At 43.3% G+C, this 18,727-nt stretch overlaps 2 long non-coding RNA genes across 2 annotated transcripts; both read right to left on the bottom strand.

The window, feature by feature from the left end:
• Window positions 1–1,784: 1,784 nt before the first annotated feature.
• LOC108646210 lies at window positions 1,785–3,237 on the bottom strand. Its single transcript, XR_004223132.1, has 2 exons — window positions 3,012–3,237; window positions 1,785–2,783 (listed from the first exon to the last, which is right to left on the bottom strand). It is a non-coding gene; the product is annotated as an uncharacterized LOC108646210 (long non-coding RNA).
• Window positions 3,238–10,415: 7,178 nt separating this feature from the next.
• On the bottom strand, window positions 10,416–18,523 carry LOC101732465. Its single transcript, XR_208232.4, has 5 exons — window positions 16,831–18,523; window positions 16,195–16,235; window positions 12,975–13,039; window positions 11,470–11,597; window positions 10,416–11,375 (listed from the first exon to the last, which is right to left on the bottom strand). It is a non-coding gene; the product is annotated as an uncharacterized LOC101732465 (long non-coding RNA).
• Between the last annotated feature and the right edge of the window lie 204 nt (window positions 18,524–18,727).

The raw sequence follows: 18,727 nt of genomic DNA, 5'->3' as shown, positions 1-18,727 counted from the left end.
TGTGATGGTCTGTGTGCTCCCTCAGAGATCATTTGACCAGAAATAAGGCAGCTCTAAGTGTAATAGGAAGAAGTGTGGGAAGTAAAAGACAGAACTCTGTTCCATTCATTGGCTTATGTGACCTAACATGTATGTGTGCCATTGTTTTTTTGTATGCACCATAAATATTATAATCCCAGGGGGTGGCCCATAATGCATAAAATGGCAGTTTACTATTTAGTATTACCCAATAACACATAATACTAAAACAGTATATTTTTATGAAAGTGGTTTATTTAGATGAAGGTTTTACATATGAGCTGTTTTATGCAATTTTTATAAAGACTTACACTGTGGGTATATTTTTCCTTTATAATAATATGTTTCGGGCAAAAACGTGTATTCTCCTTTTTGTGCCAGGCATTGTGTAATATAATTTTTTTATATTAAAAATATAAATATACAATCCTGCTACATGACAGGAAGGACAAAATATAAGGAAGGAGCAAAAGTTTTGTAACAGATGCAGGAGCGATTGGGAACAGAAATGGAACAGATGAGAGTGGGCAAATTGGCAAACTCTGTGGAACAAGAATCTTGGCTTGTTCCCACTACTCTCCTGGTAGGAAAGGCACTGAATGTAAAAATTGTCTTAAGTGAGATAAATTATGATGTTGATGTTTAAAAAGTTGATAATGAATGCAGAGATAAGGGTTGATAGCTTTAGAATAAATTTCATTATTAAAACAAACATTTACCTGGGAATTATACTTGAGAAAAAAATATATACTAGTGAGCGAGTTTATTTTTATGAAAATAAAATATTTAATAGCATATTAGCCATCCCATTTGGAAAGGTTTTGCGTGCAATGTTTTTCCTACCAATGATATGGAATAATTAGCTGGGTTTTTTTTTTAATCTCTCTTTATCCAGATCGGGAGCTGATTATCTTTTTTGTATTAAATATTTCTTGGTTTCTGATCTGTATGTATTTTGAGAGATAAATGGTTTCCTTCTGGGTGGGTTGATCCTGCTCAGCTTAACTGTTGAAATTAAGAGCTTTGGCCTCAAATGGGTTAACACCATTAGAAGAAACTATCCTTTCCCGGGAAAAAGTGTAATATTGTAAAGTGGTATAGTATTGGCAAAAAAAACATACTTTTTACATTACACTCAATTATGGAAACTTACTGGCACATCTATGTGCATGGTGGAACCCATTTCCTGGTACCCTATAACTGTTTCCTTTCTGGAAAATGGAAGCTCTATTTTTGCTTTGCAGAAATCAGAGCCCCTGCCCCACAAGACAACACAGGATGAAGGACATTTTATATCAAAGACTCATTAACATTTTACTATAGTGCTGCATAAAATGCCTAATAACTAATGTCTCAAGGGTGCTGGTCAGTCAGTGTATTTCACTTGAATGGGAAATGTGCAGAAGCACAACACAGTGGCAGTCGAGTTTTGAGTAGAAAGACATATGTATCAATTTGAATTTGTCAGAATGTGTGTTTAATAAAAACATGGTTTGCTGGGCTTACTTACACTTCAGTCCATTTTTGGTCTTGCAATGTAAAGTATGTTTATTTCTGGTATGGTGATTTGAAAATTGTTATGCTAAAAATTATTAATCTTTTCAAGGTCAAGAACCTCCATAAAACTCTACATCTTTCGTATTGGCATATTTGGGAGACATGGGGCTTTCAAAGTTAATTTTATTTTCACACCTCTAATAACATTTGTTTTAAAATACATTTCTATATATAATAAACAATACATACATTTTAGTTTTTTAGCAGTCATATCTTTTTACAGAAGTATTTACTCAAAAAAATTAATTCACATGGAACATTAGAAAATGGAATTGTCATTCAATCATACATTTTTCTTGCCTGGACAACTTAATGTCAGCACTCACTGGGTATAACCCTTACCTACTGTTCCCATCAAAGGACATTTCCTAAAGCTTTAAAAGAGAACTAAACCCTAAAATCGAATATTGATAGAAATGGTATATTTTATATACTAAGCTTAATGTACAAGTCTAAAGAATCAACAGTAATGATCCAGGCTTTCAAAGTTATTACAAGAGCTCATCATCTTGGATTTTGTTAGGAGTGGCAGCTGTGTGTAGCTGCGCTTAGGGACTATCGCAAATCATCACGTAGAAAATAAGGTTTGGTCGTCATTTAATCTAATGCTTAAATGACAACTAGGAAAACTATACCCCAAAATAAATACTTAACCAACAGATTTGACATCATATTTAGTGGCCTACTAAAGAATCTTACCAAACTGGGATATATATCAGTAAATATAGTCCTTTTACATATTTTACCTTGAGCCATCATTTTGTGATGGTGTGTTTGACCCTCAGAGATCAACCTGACCAGAAGTAATGCAGTTCTAACTGTAACAGGAAGAAATGTGGGAAGTCATAACTGTCAGGGCTGGCCTCTGGCGAGAGACCAGCAGGTAGGAGCCTATATGTAAATAACCCCCGGAACTCCCTTAAAGGGCCAGACAGCCAAGTATGATAACCAAGGAAGCAGGCAGAGGTCAGTCCAGGCAGAGTTCAAGCACATCCGTTTATCAGGCAGAGGTCAGTCCAGGCAGGGTTCAAGCACATCCGTTTATCAGGCAGAGGTCAGTTCAGGCAGGGTTCAAGCAAATCAGGAGTCAGGCAAAAGTCAAACCAGGGAAACCAAACAGGGACCAGGCAGGGCACAGGCAGGGCATAGGCAGGGAACACGGAATCAGAAAGTGGCAAGACCAGGCTCAGCGGTGTAAGATTTTTGAACTATATATTATAATAATATAATATTAATAATATTAATCACCCCTCTTACTAGGGTTTCGGTTCTTTTGAGAAGCAGACAAATAACCCACACCAATAAGTGTATATTAAAATGAATATATTGAGTAGCAAATCAATGGGCAGTTACAATGAAAAGATTAGTTAACAATACAAAATATATATACATTATTTACATTTACAGATTAATGACAAAATCTACATTATAGCTACCAATAAACCAAGAACATGGTTTTCTTGTTCCTTTTCTGTAACCATGGCCTCCTCTCTCTGGTCTGTCTCACATCCTGCCCGGTCACTTCTGATCCAGTCCTCAGGTGCTCCTCCCAGGTTCTTCCCCCAGGTTCCTTTTCCCAGGTTGCTCCCTTGACCACTGTCCAGCCCACATTTATGCACCTTTCAGCCACTGCCCCCCACATACCAACTGATCAGATGGGGGTTGATACAAACCACACCTTGCCCATTGTTCAGTAACTGTTGAGTTTTATGGCTTCTCGGAGACGTACTGTCCCACCATCCACAGAAAAACCCTTTGATATGGAGATTAACTTGAACAACTGGTTTATAGGACTCAGTAGAACTCCCCTCTACACAGTGTATGATACATAAATATGTATAGAGGCACAAACACATATGTATATATCACAAATAATGGCACCCAAGATACACGATTTCTTACAAATCCCCACCTAGAGGGCGAAGGACTTCACAAGGAAAGAGCCCTCTAAATACAAAAAAGGTATAACATTCAGGGACACCCATTAATGTATAATATGTATTTGTGCTGAAAGTGAAAGGATTACTGAGACCCAAAATTATATAACACTCACACATGCTTACGTTTTAGGGTACTGTGAGGTAATATTTAACCTAATTATAAAAACACTCACAGTTTATACTCATAATTTGAATCCTTCTGCCAGTTAGAAAATCCCACACACTTTTAGAGGCTTTGTTTCCAGCTTACTTTGCTGTATTTTCTGTGCACTGTACACCACTTACCCACGTGACACTGCTCCACCCATGTCTGGGCTGGATCCCATTTAGGCCTCTGCAGTAACCCATGGCCTTTAAACTTTGGTGTTTGCAACACCCAACACATTTTGCTTACCACGGTTACCAAATGAAAGAGACCACACAGGGAAAATCCTTTATTATTGTGGGGTAGGGTGAGAAACTCTGTGGCACATTTTATTAATCAGCATAGCTGGGATTAGCACCTCAATTCATGGATAGGTGTGAACATAACCAATACTGACTTCAGGAAATTAAAAAGATACACTACACTAAAGTGTGCAGCACTATCTTCCTACTACTGATGTGAGACTAACAGGCCTATAGTTTTCAGGCTGAGAACGAGATCCCTTTTTAAATAACGGCACCACATTAGCAATTCGCCAGTCTCTCGGCACCATGCCAAACCTCATCAACGAATCCTGAAAAAAACAGCAACACATGTGATAAACAGGATTGGTTGAGACTGAAGGAAAATGGGTAGCAATGGCAAAAGCACATAAGGGCAACAGACCCCATGTAGCTCAAAGAGCCTCCTGTGGCTCATTAAACTAGTGCACCAGCAGTCCAGCACCAAGTCCAGGGTTCGATTCCCTGCAGTTCCTGACATTACCCCCCCTTTAAAGATTGCCCTCCGGCGATCTCCCAGTCAAACAACAACATTTTAAACAAAAAACAATTATGCATTAGAATCAAGTCATTTAAGATGCTGCAAGGACTGGATATGCAAGTGAGTATACTGCAAGGCTCAAAACCTTCAGCAGAGGGTGAGCCATCAGAGACAGGACCATCAGCAGGGGGTGAGTCGCCAGGGTCTGGAACCAAAGCCAGAGGGACGTCAGGACCAGAAGCCAGAACAGGGGTGTCGCCAGAGTCAGGAGCCAGGACAAAAGTACCGCCAGAGTCAGGAGCTGAAGCCAGGACAGGAGTGCCGCCAGAGTCAGGAGCCAAAGCCGGGACAGGAGTGCCGCCAGAGTCAGGAGCCAAAGCCGGGACAGGAGTGCCGCCTGAGTCAGGAGCCAAAGCCGGGACAGGAGTGCCGCCAGAGTCAGGAGCCAAAGCCGGGACAGGAGTGCCGCCTGAGTCAGGAGCCAAAGCCGGGACAGGAGTGCCGCCAGAGTCAGGAGCCAAAGCCGGGACAGGAGTGCCGCCAGAGTCAGGAGCCAAAGCCGGGACAGGAGTGCCGCCAGAGTCAGGAGCCAAAGCCGGGACAGGAGTGCCGCCTGAGTCAGGAGCCAAAGCCGGGACAGGAGTGCCGCCAGAGTCAGGAGCCAAAGCCGGGACAGGAGTGCCGCCAGAGTCAGGAGCCAAAGCCGGGACAGGAGTGCCACCAGAGTCAGGAGCCAAAGCCGGGACAGGAGTGCCGCCAGAGTCAGGAGCCAAAGCCGGGACAGGAGTGCCGCCTGAGTCAGGAGCCAAAGCCGGGACAGGAGTGCCGCCTGAGTCAGGAGCCAGGACAGGAGTGCCGCCAGAGTCAGGAGCCAAAGCCAGGACAGGAGTGCCGCCAGAGTCAGAAGCCAAAGCCAGGACAGGAGTGCCGCCTGAGTCAGGAGCCAAAGCCGGGACAGGAGTGCCGCCTGAGTCAGGAGCCAGGACAGGAGTGCCGCCAGAGTCAGGAGCCAAAGCCAGGACAGGAGTGCCGCCAGAGTCAGAAGCCAAAGCCAGGACAGGAGTGCCGCCTGAGTCAGGAGCCAAAGCCGGGACAGGAGTGCCGCCTGAGTCAGGAGCCAGGACAGGAGTCCTGCCAGAGTCAGGAGCCAAAGCCGGGACAGGAGTGCCGCCAGAGTCAGAAGCCAAAGCCAGGACAGGAGTGCCGCCTGAGTCAGGAGCCAAAGCCGGGACAGGAGTGCCGCCTGAGTCAGGAGCCAGGACAGGAGTGCCGCCAGAGTCAGGAGCCAAAGCCGGGACAGGAGTGCCGCCAGAGTCAGAAGCCAAAGCCGGGACAGGAGTGCCGCCTGAGTCAGGAGCCAAAGCCGGGACAGGAGTGCCGCCTGAGTCAGGAGCCAGGACAGGAGTGCCGCCAGAGTCAGGAGCCAAAGCCAGGACAGGAGTGCCGCCAGAGTCAGAAGCCAAAGCCAGGACAGGAGTGCCGCCAGAGTCAGGAATCAAAGCCAGGACAGGAGTGCCACCAGAGTCAGGAGGAGATGCCAGAGAGTCACTAGGATCATTAACACAAGGTAGGCCACCAGGATCAGGATTTAGAACAGAGAAATTGCCAGAATCGGGAGCCACAGCGGATGAGACGCCAGAATCGGAAATCACAGCGCATGAGTAGCCAGGTTCACGAGTTCTCTCCGATGGCTGGAGAACTGGCACAGAGGCAGGAACCGATGGCTGGAGAACTGGCACAGAATGAGGCAGCCGTCGGGGTGCAGGCACAGGAGAAGGCAGCCGTTGGGGTGCAGGCACAGGAGAAGGCAGCCGTCGGGGTGCAGGCACAGGAGAAGGCAGCCGTCGGGGTGCAGGTACGGAAGCAGGCACTGGCTGGGTAGCAGACACCGGAGCAGGCACTGGCTGGGTAGCAGACACCGAAGCAGGCACTGGCTGGGTAGCAGACACCGGAGCAGGCGCTGGCTGGGTAGCAGACACCGGAGCAGGCGCTGGCTGGGTAGCAGACACCGGAGCAGGCGCTGGCTGGGTAGCAGACACCGGAGCAGGCGCTGGCTGGGTAGCAGACACCGGAGCAGGCACTGGCTGAGTAGCAGACACCGGAGACTGGACTGCGGGTACAGGAACCGGAGACTGGACTGCGGGTACAGGAACCGGAGACTGGACTGCGGGTACAGGAACCGGAGACTGGACTGCGGGTACAGGAACTGGTAGGCTAATAGCAGGTGCTAGAGCAGGCAGCAGCAGCTTTCGGGGAGCCGGCACAGGAGCAGACAGCTTTCGGGGAGCCAGCACAGGAGCAGACAGCTTTCGGGGAGCCGGCACAAGAGCAGACAGCTTTCGGGGAGCCGGCACAAGAGCAGACAGCTTTCGGGGAGCCGGCACAAGAGCGGACTGCCGGAGGACTGGTAGGGGCCCAATCCGTGGGAAAGCTGGCAAAGGACCAAGCCGCCTGAGAGCAGGTACCAGGAAAATAGGCAAATGAGCAGGAACTGGATCAAGGGACTGAACTGCAGGCAGAGATGCAGGTGACTGATCTGTGGGTATAGATATATAGGGCTGAACTGCAGGTACAGTGGACAACTGGGAGATTGACCGGCCCTTGAACTTGGTAGTATATGCCGTTGGTATTTCATCCTCAGAATCCATATCTTCCCATTCATCCTCAGAAATATCTTTACAGTCACTCTCATCCTTATAACAGAATTCCTTTTCATCATTTTGAACAGCTGGTTGGAAGGTGCTTTGGGACCGCATAAGTTTAGAATATCTTGGAACCGGAGGAGTAAGTTGAAAGTTCTTAACGGGTTTGTTAACTGCAGTGGAAGGAAAAATGTCAGAAGAGACTGGCCATAAATCCCCTGTGAAGGTTGCTTTCAGAAAAGAAAGAAAAGTACAAGGATCCTCCAAAAAGTGAGCCTCTTCATCAATGCAACCTTCTGCCCATTCTTGAGCATTGCCCCCCAAGAGAAACAAAATGATGAGCCGACTTTTCATATAATCAGGGGCTTGCTTGACAAAGGGAACTGTATAAAACTTTTTACAGATGAGCAGAAAGTCAGAAAAAGTCCCTTCTTCCCCTTCATACTTTTTAACAGAAGAAAGCCACTGAGCAGAGAGTTGCAGTTCATAATGTGACACCGAGGGGTTACTAGCAGGCTCTTTGCTATATGGCTCGATCATACTGTCAGGGCTGGCCTCTGGCGAGAGACCAGCATGTAGGAGCCTATATGTAAATAACCCCCAGAACTCCATTTAAGGGCCAGACAGCCAAGTATGATAACCAAGGAAGTTTAATAAAGACCAAACAGAACAAAAGTAAAAGTAATGTACAAGCCTGAGGTGAAGAAAATACAGAGTCCGGCAATAGGCAAATCCGTAAGCAGGCAGAGGTCAGTCCAGGCAGAGTTCAAGCACATCCGTTTATCAGGCAGAGGTCAGTCCAGGCAGGGTTCAAGCAAATCAGGAGTCAGGCAGAAGTCAAACCAGGGAAACCAAACAGGGACCAGGCAGGGCATAGGCAGGGAACACAGAATCAGAAAGTGGCAAGACCAGGCTCAGTGGGAACTATGATCGAGCAACTGGGTGTTGCCCGGAGAGGGTTTATATAGGCAGGTAATTAATAAAACAGCAACACATGTAATAAACAGGATTGGTTGAGACTGAAGGAAAATGGGTAGCAATGGCAAAAGCACATAAGGGCAACAGACCCCCCATAGCTCAAAGAGCCTCCTGTGGCTCATTAAGCTAGTGCACCAGCAGTCCAGCACCAAGTCCAGGGTTCGATTCCCTGCAGTTCCTGACACATAACAGTGACTTAACATGTATGTGCGCCCTAAGTTAGTTTGTATGCATTGTAAATAGTATGATTCCAGGGGGCAACGATAATATTTAAAATGTTAATTTTCTTTTTAGGATCACAGATGGTCAGGCCTGAGTCTGGATTGGGTTGCTGGTTGTTAATAATTGGTTGTGTTCTGGGGATTCTTTGTAGAGAATCCAGGTTGTCCAGACTTAAGTGAAATTTTCACGTGATTTAGTGGTGTGTGCCAGCATTTCTTCCATTCTCATTATATGGTTCAGCTCAATCGCCCAGTCTCTGATTGTTGGGGGCTTGGTGTTTTTCCAGAGTCTGGGTATAACTGTTCTGGCTGTCGTTAGTGAGAAGGCAAGGAATCCCTTTTGTCTGATAGAGATTTGCATGTTGGCTGGGGGTATAGAGAGTAGTGCTAGGGCTGGGTCAGGCTGAAGGTTGAGGTATAACACTTTGGAAATGGTTTGGAACACTAGAGCCCAAAAGGGTTGTAGATTAGGGCACTCCCGCCATATATGTTTCATATCTGATGCATTTGGAAACATGGTATGTAAGGTAGCCGGGCATTTGTACCATCTAGAGAGAATGTTTATAGTTCATTTCCTGCGCTTTGCAAGCTGTATGCAATATATTTTTATAGAGATCTATACTCTATACATTTCAAACAATACTTTCTACCATTTTTTAGTTGTAGTTTTAAACCAATTAATGTATTTTTGTTTTAATAATGGTGTGTTGGCAGCCATGTCAGTTTATTATAGATGATCCAGTCTTTGCAGAAATAGGCAGCACAGCAGAATATAAGTCATAAGTCACAAGTGATGTGTTGAGACAGAGAGGGAAAACACATAGCCACTACAAAACTGAAAGATGCTTGTCAGAATAGTAGAAAAAAAGTTGATCAAAAGGGAAAGATGCAGAGCTGGGCCAAGTAGCAGGAACAGAGTCACAATACACGCTGGGTCATATACAGCAGATCACTAACATGTACCAGGAGTTTTACAGGAACACAGTCAGACAGACCAAGGTTCAGGAACACCATGGTGGTAAAAGAGAACCTGTTAACTCAGGCAGAGCAGGGAAAATCTTAACCTCTATATTGGCTAGTCTGATTCTCTAATGCAGTGCTGTCCAACTGGCGGCCCGCGGTCCCCATCTGTGTGGCCCCCCACCTGTCTGGCTGCTTTGATGGCTTACTCTTGTGTAAGCTTTAAATGGTATCAGTACTGTGATTAACTGCCCCCCTGCATGGTTCTCACCTCAGATTCAGGCTGTAATCCCTCTGTATTGTTTAAAAATATAATCCCCTGTGTTGTTCACACCTTTTAATCTCTGCATTGTTCACCCCTGCAGTGTTCACACCTCAGGCTCAGGCTGTCATCATTCACATTGTTCCCCTCAGACTGTAGGAGCAGTATAAACCCACAAATAAACCCTGCACACTACAAAAACAACATATACTGAGGTGGTACTGCAATTAAAGTTTTTTAATATATAGTTATTGTGCAGACTGTAGGAGCAGTGCCAGCATTGTGTCACTGTATGCTGCCTGTGTGTGCCATACACACACAGGCAGGGTAGGGCAGGCAGAGTATGGCACACACAGGCAGGGTAGGGCAGGCAGAGTATGGCACACACAGGCAGGGTAGGGCAGGCAGAGTATGGTACACACAGGCATGGTATGCCAGGCAGAGTATGGCACACACCGGCAGGGTAGGGCAGGCAGAGTATGGTACACACAGGCAGGGTAGGGCAGGCAGAGCATGGCAAACAGGCAGGGTAGGGCAGGCAGAGTATGGCACACACAGGCAGGGTAGGCCAGGAAGAGTATGGAACACATAGGCAGGGTAGGGCAGGCAGAGTATGGCACACACAGGCAGGGTAGGGCAGGCAGAGTATGGCACACACAGGCCAAGTATGGCACAAACCAGCCAAGAATGGCACACACAGGCAGGGTAGGGAAGGCAGAGTATGGCAGGTTTTTGCTATACTACAACCAGTAATATGGTTATGGTCATGTGATAACACGGGTGCGGTTTCAAAAATGGGAGTGGTCAAAACTGGCTTCCATTATCGGCCCTCCAGCACGTAGGTCGGAAAAATTCCGGCCCTCAGTACCACAGAAGTTGGACAGCACTGCTCTAATGTATATAATGTACAGAAGGTTTCTGTATGGGGTCCACTTTTATTTTATTTGTTTTTTAATTAATTGGTGATTAGTAATGTGTCAGTGTTTGCAGATAACATAAAACTATGCAGTCCAGTTCCATTCAGGATGTGGTATCCTTGTAGCAGGGTCTTGACAAACTGGCAATCTGGCTGGCTATGCTTGCCTCAGGCAGCAGCAGCCCGCACTAAAAGGTAGGAAGTCCCAAGATCCGTATACGGTGACATTCGTCCTGTTGCTGCTGTGCGTCAGGATCCCTGATCACTTTGTGACGTTTGCCGTTGTGCCGTAATGTCATGACATCATGTTTTGTACAAAAATTAAATAAAAAAAATAAATACCTCTCATTGCCCAACCTTTACTCAAGCTAGATATGTGTTACAGTATTATTGACAAAATGGCAATCTGGTCTTGACAAATTGGAAATCTGGCTGACTAAGCTTGCCTCAGGCAGTAGCAGGCTGCAAGTTAACAGGGCGACAAAAAGCCTCTCCTGGTAACTTTAAGAGCCAAAATTCCAATTTTTAAATTAGAATTTGGGCTCTTCTAGTGCAGTGAGTGCAGTTGCACTCTCTTCACTAGCGACCTCACCCTGCTCCGATGCTAGGAAACGTAAGTGTTAGGTCAGAGGGGGCGGCAGCATTGAAAGGCCGGGGGCCAGAAATGCCCCTAACAAGAGCATACAAAGTTTTGAATATTAAATGGGGTATAGATTCTCTGCAGGAGAGGGTCATTCTTTCCCTTCTAGAATATGCAATGGAGTTTTGTTCTCCAGTGCTCAAACAGGATATTATTGAATTATAGTCCAAAGAAGGTCAGCTAAGCTGGTAAAAGGAAAAACTGGCCATGTTGGGGTTCTTTACGCCTGAGAGGAGGCACTTAAAGGAAAATATGATAACAATGTATGAATATTCGGGGGCGTGGCCAACTGCTCAACGGGATGGACGCATAGCTCTGGAGCTCTGCTGCAGACCTGTGGGAAAAGAGACAGAGATTGCAATTAAAATGGGCAAACACGGTAAAACTAAAGACCTAACAAAAGATAACCCTAGAACAAACAAACTTACCGAGTCACAGAAGCTCCTTAAAAATTTTCTGATGCCGTCCGACGCTGAGGAAGAAAGATGCGTCATGGGGCCTAGCACCGCGGAGGCGGGTGGAGGTGAGCCTGATTCTGATGGCGACTCTTCCGTATCTGAAAAAAATACAATTACTTACCTAAAAACTCTGCCAACTAAACAAGATTTTACAAATCTGGCACAACAAATTAAGGCAATGCTCAAAGAAGAGGTAGCAGACCTCAAAGCCGAGATCGCGTCTCTATATATTAAAGCTGCAGAAGGTGAAACGAAGTTGGAGACAGTGGAAACTTCGGTGGATTCACTTCTGACACTGGCACAATTGCAAGGTAAAGCAATACAAGCACTAACTAGACGCGTTGAGGATTTAGACAATAGAGGCAGGAGATGCAATCTAAGACTACGGGGCCTCCCGGAAACGGTAGAACCCCCGCAGCTAAAACAAACAGTGATGTCTATATTTAATTCTATATTGAACAGGCCTGATGCCAAGGAGATCCATATTGAACGTATTCATCGTGCTCTACGGCCCAAGGGGCTGGCATCAGAGAAGCCAAGAGATGTAATTTGCTGCCTTCTACACTACACTACCAAAGACGAAATCCTTACCAAGGCCAGACAATTGAAAACTATAAAACACGGGAACGCTGAGATTACAATTCTACAGGACCTCTGCTGGTTCACTCTACAACAGCGCCGGATGATGAAACCGCTCACAGACACCCTCAAGGAAAAGAAAATACTATTCCGATGGGAATACCCATTTAGTATACAAGCCACGATCGCAGGGAAGCTACATACGATCGCATACCCAGAGGATATCCAATCCTTCCTACAAGCCTGCAACGCACCAGAGGTATCCCTAGCGGAATGGATAAAATTTGTGCAATTACCAGAGCCGGTCCCCCTCCCAACGAGAGAGAGCTGGACTGAAGTCTCCACTCCTAAAGCCAAAAGGAAAAGGCCAAGACAAATTACAGATAAAAATGGAGACCATAAGGAAGCCATGGAACCTGGATGACTCTGGTAAACATACCTGGTAACAATACACTATACTCTGTTTGCTCACTTTTATGCTAACTTTACTTTAACCCGGAATGACATGCTTATTTTGGCCTTCTGGGCGATCCCCCAGTTTGGAACATGGTAAAAACGGTAACCCACTAAGGCTATGCAGAAAACCTGAAAGGGCATACCCCCCCCCAAGTTTAAGAATGGGCCCACCACAATTCCTGCCGCAGGGTAGAAGGCAAAAGGCATTGGTCCCACTCCTATCATTGCTTACTGAAAGATACAACTATGCTGTTTATGGTTTAACCGGAACCTATCTGGTCTTGTTACAGAGTTATTTCATAATATTATGTGTAATTGTAATTGACACACTTGTATATAGTTGCTGGCACATATTCCTTTTCTATACCTATAGGATGTTTCAAAGCGATATTTTGATTAACATATGGTGGTGTAAACTATTGTGGCGCTCTATTACTCACCTTGACGCACACAATGGCAGGTAACTTGAAAATTGTGTCCTTGAATGTGAATGGTTTAAATACTCCTGAAAAAAGAAAGCAGATTGTTAAACTTATGCGGAAACAGAAAGGTGACATAGTTATCCTACAAGAAACCCACTTTAGAAAAGAAGCCCCCCCGATGCACAAGTTAGGGACTTACTCACAATGGTTCTATAGCAATAACCCTCTACAGAAAACCAGGGGTGTAGCCATAGCCATTAGAAACACAGTAGACTTTAAATTACAGACAACATTGTCTGATCAAAATGGGAGATATCTAATAATCAAAGGGTTACTGTATCATTCTATGTGTACTATAGGAAGTATCTATGCGCCTAATATAAAGAAAGGGAAATTCTTCTCACAACTAACCAATAAGATTGCGGACTTTGCAGAAGGGGCTACCATTATGGGAGGAGACCTGAATGTAGCTTTAAATCCATCTTTAGATACCTCCAAAGGAGCCTCCAGCTCTACCTCCCAAACAATAAAGGATATACATAAGCAACTACAGACACTTAGACTAATAGACTCATGGAGATTTTTAAATCCCTCCTCTAAACAATTTACGTTCTACTCCTATGCGCAAAATGGATATTCCCGAATTGACTACATATTTATCTCCCAGCATCATCTCCATTGGCTCCAACAAGCCTCCATTGATAGTATTTCATGGTCGGACCATGCTACCATTTCAGCCACCATTCAGATCCCAAACAGACCTAAACATATATGGAATTGGAGGCTGAACGATAATTTACTGAAGGACTGCGAATGCCAAGCAGAACTCCAGTCCACTATTGAGGAATATAAAAACAATGTGCTACATGACCCATCCTCACACCAAACTAAATGGTTAGCCTTAAAATGCGTCATTAGAGGCATATTAATTAAACATGGAGCTAGGTTAAAAAGGTAAAGGCAGAGCAATTTAAATAGACTACTTACAGAAATTCAACAATTAGAATCGCAGCATCAAGTGAGCCTAGACAAGGATAGCCTACAAGCCCTCACCAACAAACGGTTAGAGCTAAAGCAATATCTTAATACCCAAACAAAATTTGATATGATAAGACTGAAGCAGAAATACTATGAATTTGGGAACAAATCTGGGAAACTTGTAGCTAGAGCATTAAAGGACAGGCAAACAAACCAATATATACACATAATCAAAAATGCAAAAGGCGAGATACAAGTGCTCCCAGGAAAAATAGCAATGGCATTTAAAAATTTCTATGAAAGTCTCTACAATATTCCCCAAACGACTAAACCGAACAAACTATCTGTCAAGATTAGGGAATACCTAACAAAATACCCGCTCCCTAAACTTGATTCTCTCACCTTAGAAAAATTATGTGCTCCATTCCATTCCCAAGAAATTCTAGATGCAATCAAACAAACACAGCCTCATAAAGCTCCGGGGCCTGACGGGTTCACAGGCCAATTTTACAAACAATTTGCTCTCCCTCTTACCCCATTATTCCTAAACTTTATTAACGAAATAGGACCGGCCCAAGCACTAAATAAAGAATTCCTTTTGGCCCATATCTCAGTCATACACAAACAAGGTAAAGATCCCACTGGCTGTGGTAGCTACAGGCCAATATCCCTGTTAAATACAGACCTAAAGCTTTATACAAAAATCATAGCAATGAGACTCAACCCCCTTTTACCTCTCCTTATCCATAGGGACCAGGTAGGATTTGTGAAAGGGAGAGAAGGCAAACAGAATACCATGAAAATTCTGCATTTAATTGCTATAGCTCAGAGGCAACATATACCTTCCCTGCTCCTGTCTACCGACGCAGAGAAGGCCTTTGATAGAGTAAATTGGGTATTTTTAAAACATATGTTAGAGGGTATAGGCCTTACTAACACCTTCAGGGATAAAATAATGGCTATATATTCAGACCCTACGGCGCAGATAAAAATCAATGGTATCAGGTCAGAATATCCTTTCATATCAGAAATGGGACAAGACAGGGCTGTCCGTTATCCCCTTTATTGTATGTCTTATGTATGGAACATCTGCTAATAGCACTTAGAGCAAATGTAGATATCAAAGGTTTGACAGTGGGATTACATGAATACAAAGCAGCAGTGTTTGCAGACGATCTTATGCTGTTTGTAACAAAATCTCATATCTCTATGCCATGCATCATGAAGGAGTTACAAATTTATGGGGACATTTCTAATTATAAGATCAACATGTCCAAATCAGAAGTACTACCAATTTACCTACCCAAACAAATGGAAATGTTGCTAAAAATGAACTTTACGTTTAAATGGCAGAGGGACAAAATTAGATATCTGGGAATACTTGTGCCGCAGAATTTAGCCAATATTTATTTATATAATTTCAAACCCCTGCTTCTTACAGTAGAGAAGCTGCTTCAGAACTGGGACCTTCAACACTTCACGCGGACGGGTCGGATCAATTTAATTAAAATGTTGATACTACCCAAGATCCTCTATCTTTTCCAGACACTTCCCATCTGTCTACCAAAAAGTTTCTTTCAATCACTGGAAACAACTATCAATAGGTTTATTTGGTGCAAAAAACGTCCCAGGCTAAGGAAATCCATTTTATATATGCTCAAACACTCAGGTGGTTTAAGCCTACCTGATCTCACCTCATATCATCAAGCAACCTTACTGACTAAGCTAACTGAACACTCGCAGGCTGCTGTAACCAAACAATGGAAAACATTGGAAAATTACTGGGCAACACTCCCTGTACAAAACATTTTATGGAACAAGGACATCCATCCTAAATTATACGTGGGTAACAATCCCCAGATCCAAGCCTTAGTTTCATTTTGGAGACTGTTTAATCCGAAATACAATCTGATCCCTTATCCCTCTCCTATGATTCCATTAAGCTTAAACCCGGAATATCCCCCTGGTTTAATAGACAAAGGCCTCCCTTTTGCTTTTGGATTACAAAATCTACAATTGTACCATGTGCTGGAATCCCCAGGTAAACCCTCTATGATAAAAGTAAATACATCACTATGGAGCAACAGAGACCCTTGGAGACACACCCAAATAAAACATTATCTGAACAAGAACCCTAATCTACAACAAGCAAATAGAACTCCCACTGATTTTGAAAAACTGTGCGACTCTAAAATACCTAACAACCATTTGATTTCACGGCTTTACAAATTGGTACTATCAAAAAAATATCCAAACTTACCTTACTTTACACGTGCCTGGAATGAAGAACTCCAACTGGACCTGCAGGAGGAAGATTGGAGGAAGATTTTCAGACTTATAGCTAAATGTTCCATCAGTAACAGATACCAAGAAAATTCATACAAGATCCTCTCAAAATGGTATAGGACCCCCTCCCAACTTTACCAAATGGGTTTACTGTCAAACAATAAATGTTGGAGATGCCACACTGACCAGGGATCCATATCCCATATTTGGTTTACCTGCCCAGTATTGTCCCATTTTTGGAATACTGTACAAATAACATGCCAGGATATCCTGGGTTGCCAGATAACACTTACACCCCAATTAGTACTCCTGCATTGTACTGATATGCCTGAACATATCTTTAAACACAGTCTTTTACTACCAATGTTGCTAGCAGCAAAGATCTTAATCCCGAGACATTGGAGGGATATTAACCCACCTACTATAGAAGAATGGTTCACCACTATAAAAGATATATATATAATGGAGGAGATCACCTCCTCGTTACGAGAGAAACAACAGGAGTTCGTGATGACCTGGCAACCCTGGACATCCTACCTACAATCCCATAATACACTGTAACTTGATGATAACATTATAATTGTGCCACTACGAAACGTCTACTACTTACCGTATATGTGCCAGCCAGCTCCAGCCTCAGGCTTCCTATCTTCTTCTCCTCTTCTTTTTCTTCCCCTTTTCTTCATCTCTCTCTGTCTGTTCCCCACATGGCTTCCCTTCTTTTTCCTCCATAGGTAGTCCATGGCTCCTCCAACTATCTCTTCGCGCTCTTCATGATTCTTGCCTTTTTTTTTTCTCTCCTTTTTTTTTTTTCCATACTACGGTAATTTAATCTACATTTGTCTATAGCTTATTATGCAAGAATTATTATAAATGTAATTGTAACAATTAATATACTGTTCCAATAAAGTCTTGTTGAAATACAAAAAAAAAAACAATGTATGAATATTCAAGAAAAAATGTAATAAACATTTAATAAAAGACCTGTGTTACAGTTCCATTTGTAAACATTGTTTCTAAATTTCTGAACTTCCTGGTTTGACCTAGTTCCTGTTCTCGACTATGCTCCTCACTACCTGCCGGACCAATGAAGATAAAAATACAGCTTAGAGATCTGACTTTCCATCTGCATCTGAGAACCTGTGCCCCAACCAAACAACACTGTGCAAAATTCCAGGGGGGGGGGAAGTGCCCCCTCATTGCCCCTATTTGCTGATGCCCATGAATCAGGATTAAATTATACTTCAAAGAAATTGAACCAGAGAGAAACATAGTCACAAAAAGAACCACTTTCCTTGATGCACCACCTTGAAATTCACCTGGTTCAAGGTATATCGATCGATAATAAGAGCAAAAATAGGAGTGGAGCATGGGCCTACAATAGGGAACGTTCTAATAGGGCTGCGATTATATTTTGTGATTGCTCAAAATTTTGTATATGTTTATAATGCCTGGTTTTAAAAATATGGATTGTTTTGCCCACATAGGATTTGCCATACATGCAGGTGATCAAATATATCACCCACTCTGGGTTCTGCAGTTAACAAATGTCTCACACAATGAGTCAAATTCAATTAATTAAGAAAAAGGCTTATCACGTGAAAACTCATTGATAAGATTCAATTTGAAATGCAGTTCAATTCAGAAAAATTTATCTTGCTGTTTATCTTGATGTTTTTTCTATATGAAAAAAAATGGAATTAAATTTGGAGAAAAGTTTTCTTCTGGTCCATGTGTTTTTTCTAGATAAATGTTGTGGAAATTTAGTTACCGGAGGATACTTGATGTGAAAGACATAGTTTATTTGACATGAGCTTTGTGGTGTTAGAGCTCATCTGAGAGTCAGAACCCAGAACAAAGGAACAACAGAGTTTTAATATGACAAAGTCAACATTATGGGAGTGAAAAAGGAGTTACCAGTGTGAGAACATAAAGTTGTCTATTAAAAACAAAAAAACTGCTTTTACAGCAAAGCAGGTAGCTCTGCCTTCAAGGCCATGGTAGTATTAATAGAATGTAACGTACAAAGAAGTACCAGAGTATAAAAATAACCTCGCAAGGGGTTGCCCCCAAAAGTTTGATGCTGTATGGGGTTCCTGGATGTCCCACAAAACCTATGCTAATTCTGCTCTTTAACCCTTTCACTGCCAGCTGATTTGGTCAAAGCAGGACTTGTGCTGCCAGAACGTTTTTGAATATATTGCACTTTAGGAGCCTTTCCTCGGGGGGACTTTTCGTTTACCCTGGAAAACAACATAAATTGTGCAAATCAATGAAATAACAAAAGTCACACAACAGTGTAATTAGTGGTCAAAATATCTGATTCAATAGTCAGGCTGTCAAAATAAACAGTTTTTAATTAAAAACAAAAGACAAAGGGGTAAAATGAATAAGTAAAAAAAAATGTTTGTAAGTGTTTGTGTATACATGTGTGTACACATCTAAAAGTTGTGTGACGGTGTGTAAGTGTCTATATGAGTGTCTATAAGTGTGCTTAAGTGTGCAAA

Source organism: Xenopus tropicalis, chromosome 1, assembly GCF_000004195.4.
Source record: "Xenopus tropicalis strain Nigerian chromosome 1, UCB_Xtro_10.0, whole genome shotgun sequence".
NCBI lineage: Eukaryota > Metazoa > Chordata > Amphibia > Anura > Pipidae > Xenopus > Xenopus tropicalis.
This window is presented reverse-complemented; position numbering and strand designations above follow the sequence as displayed.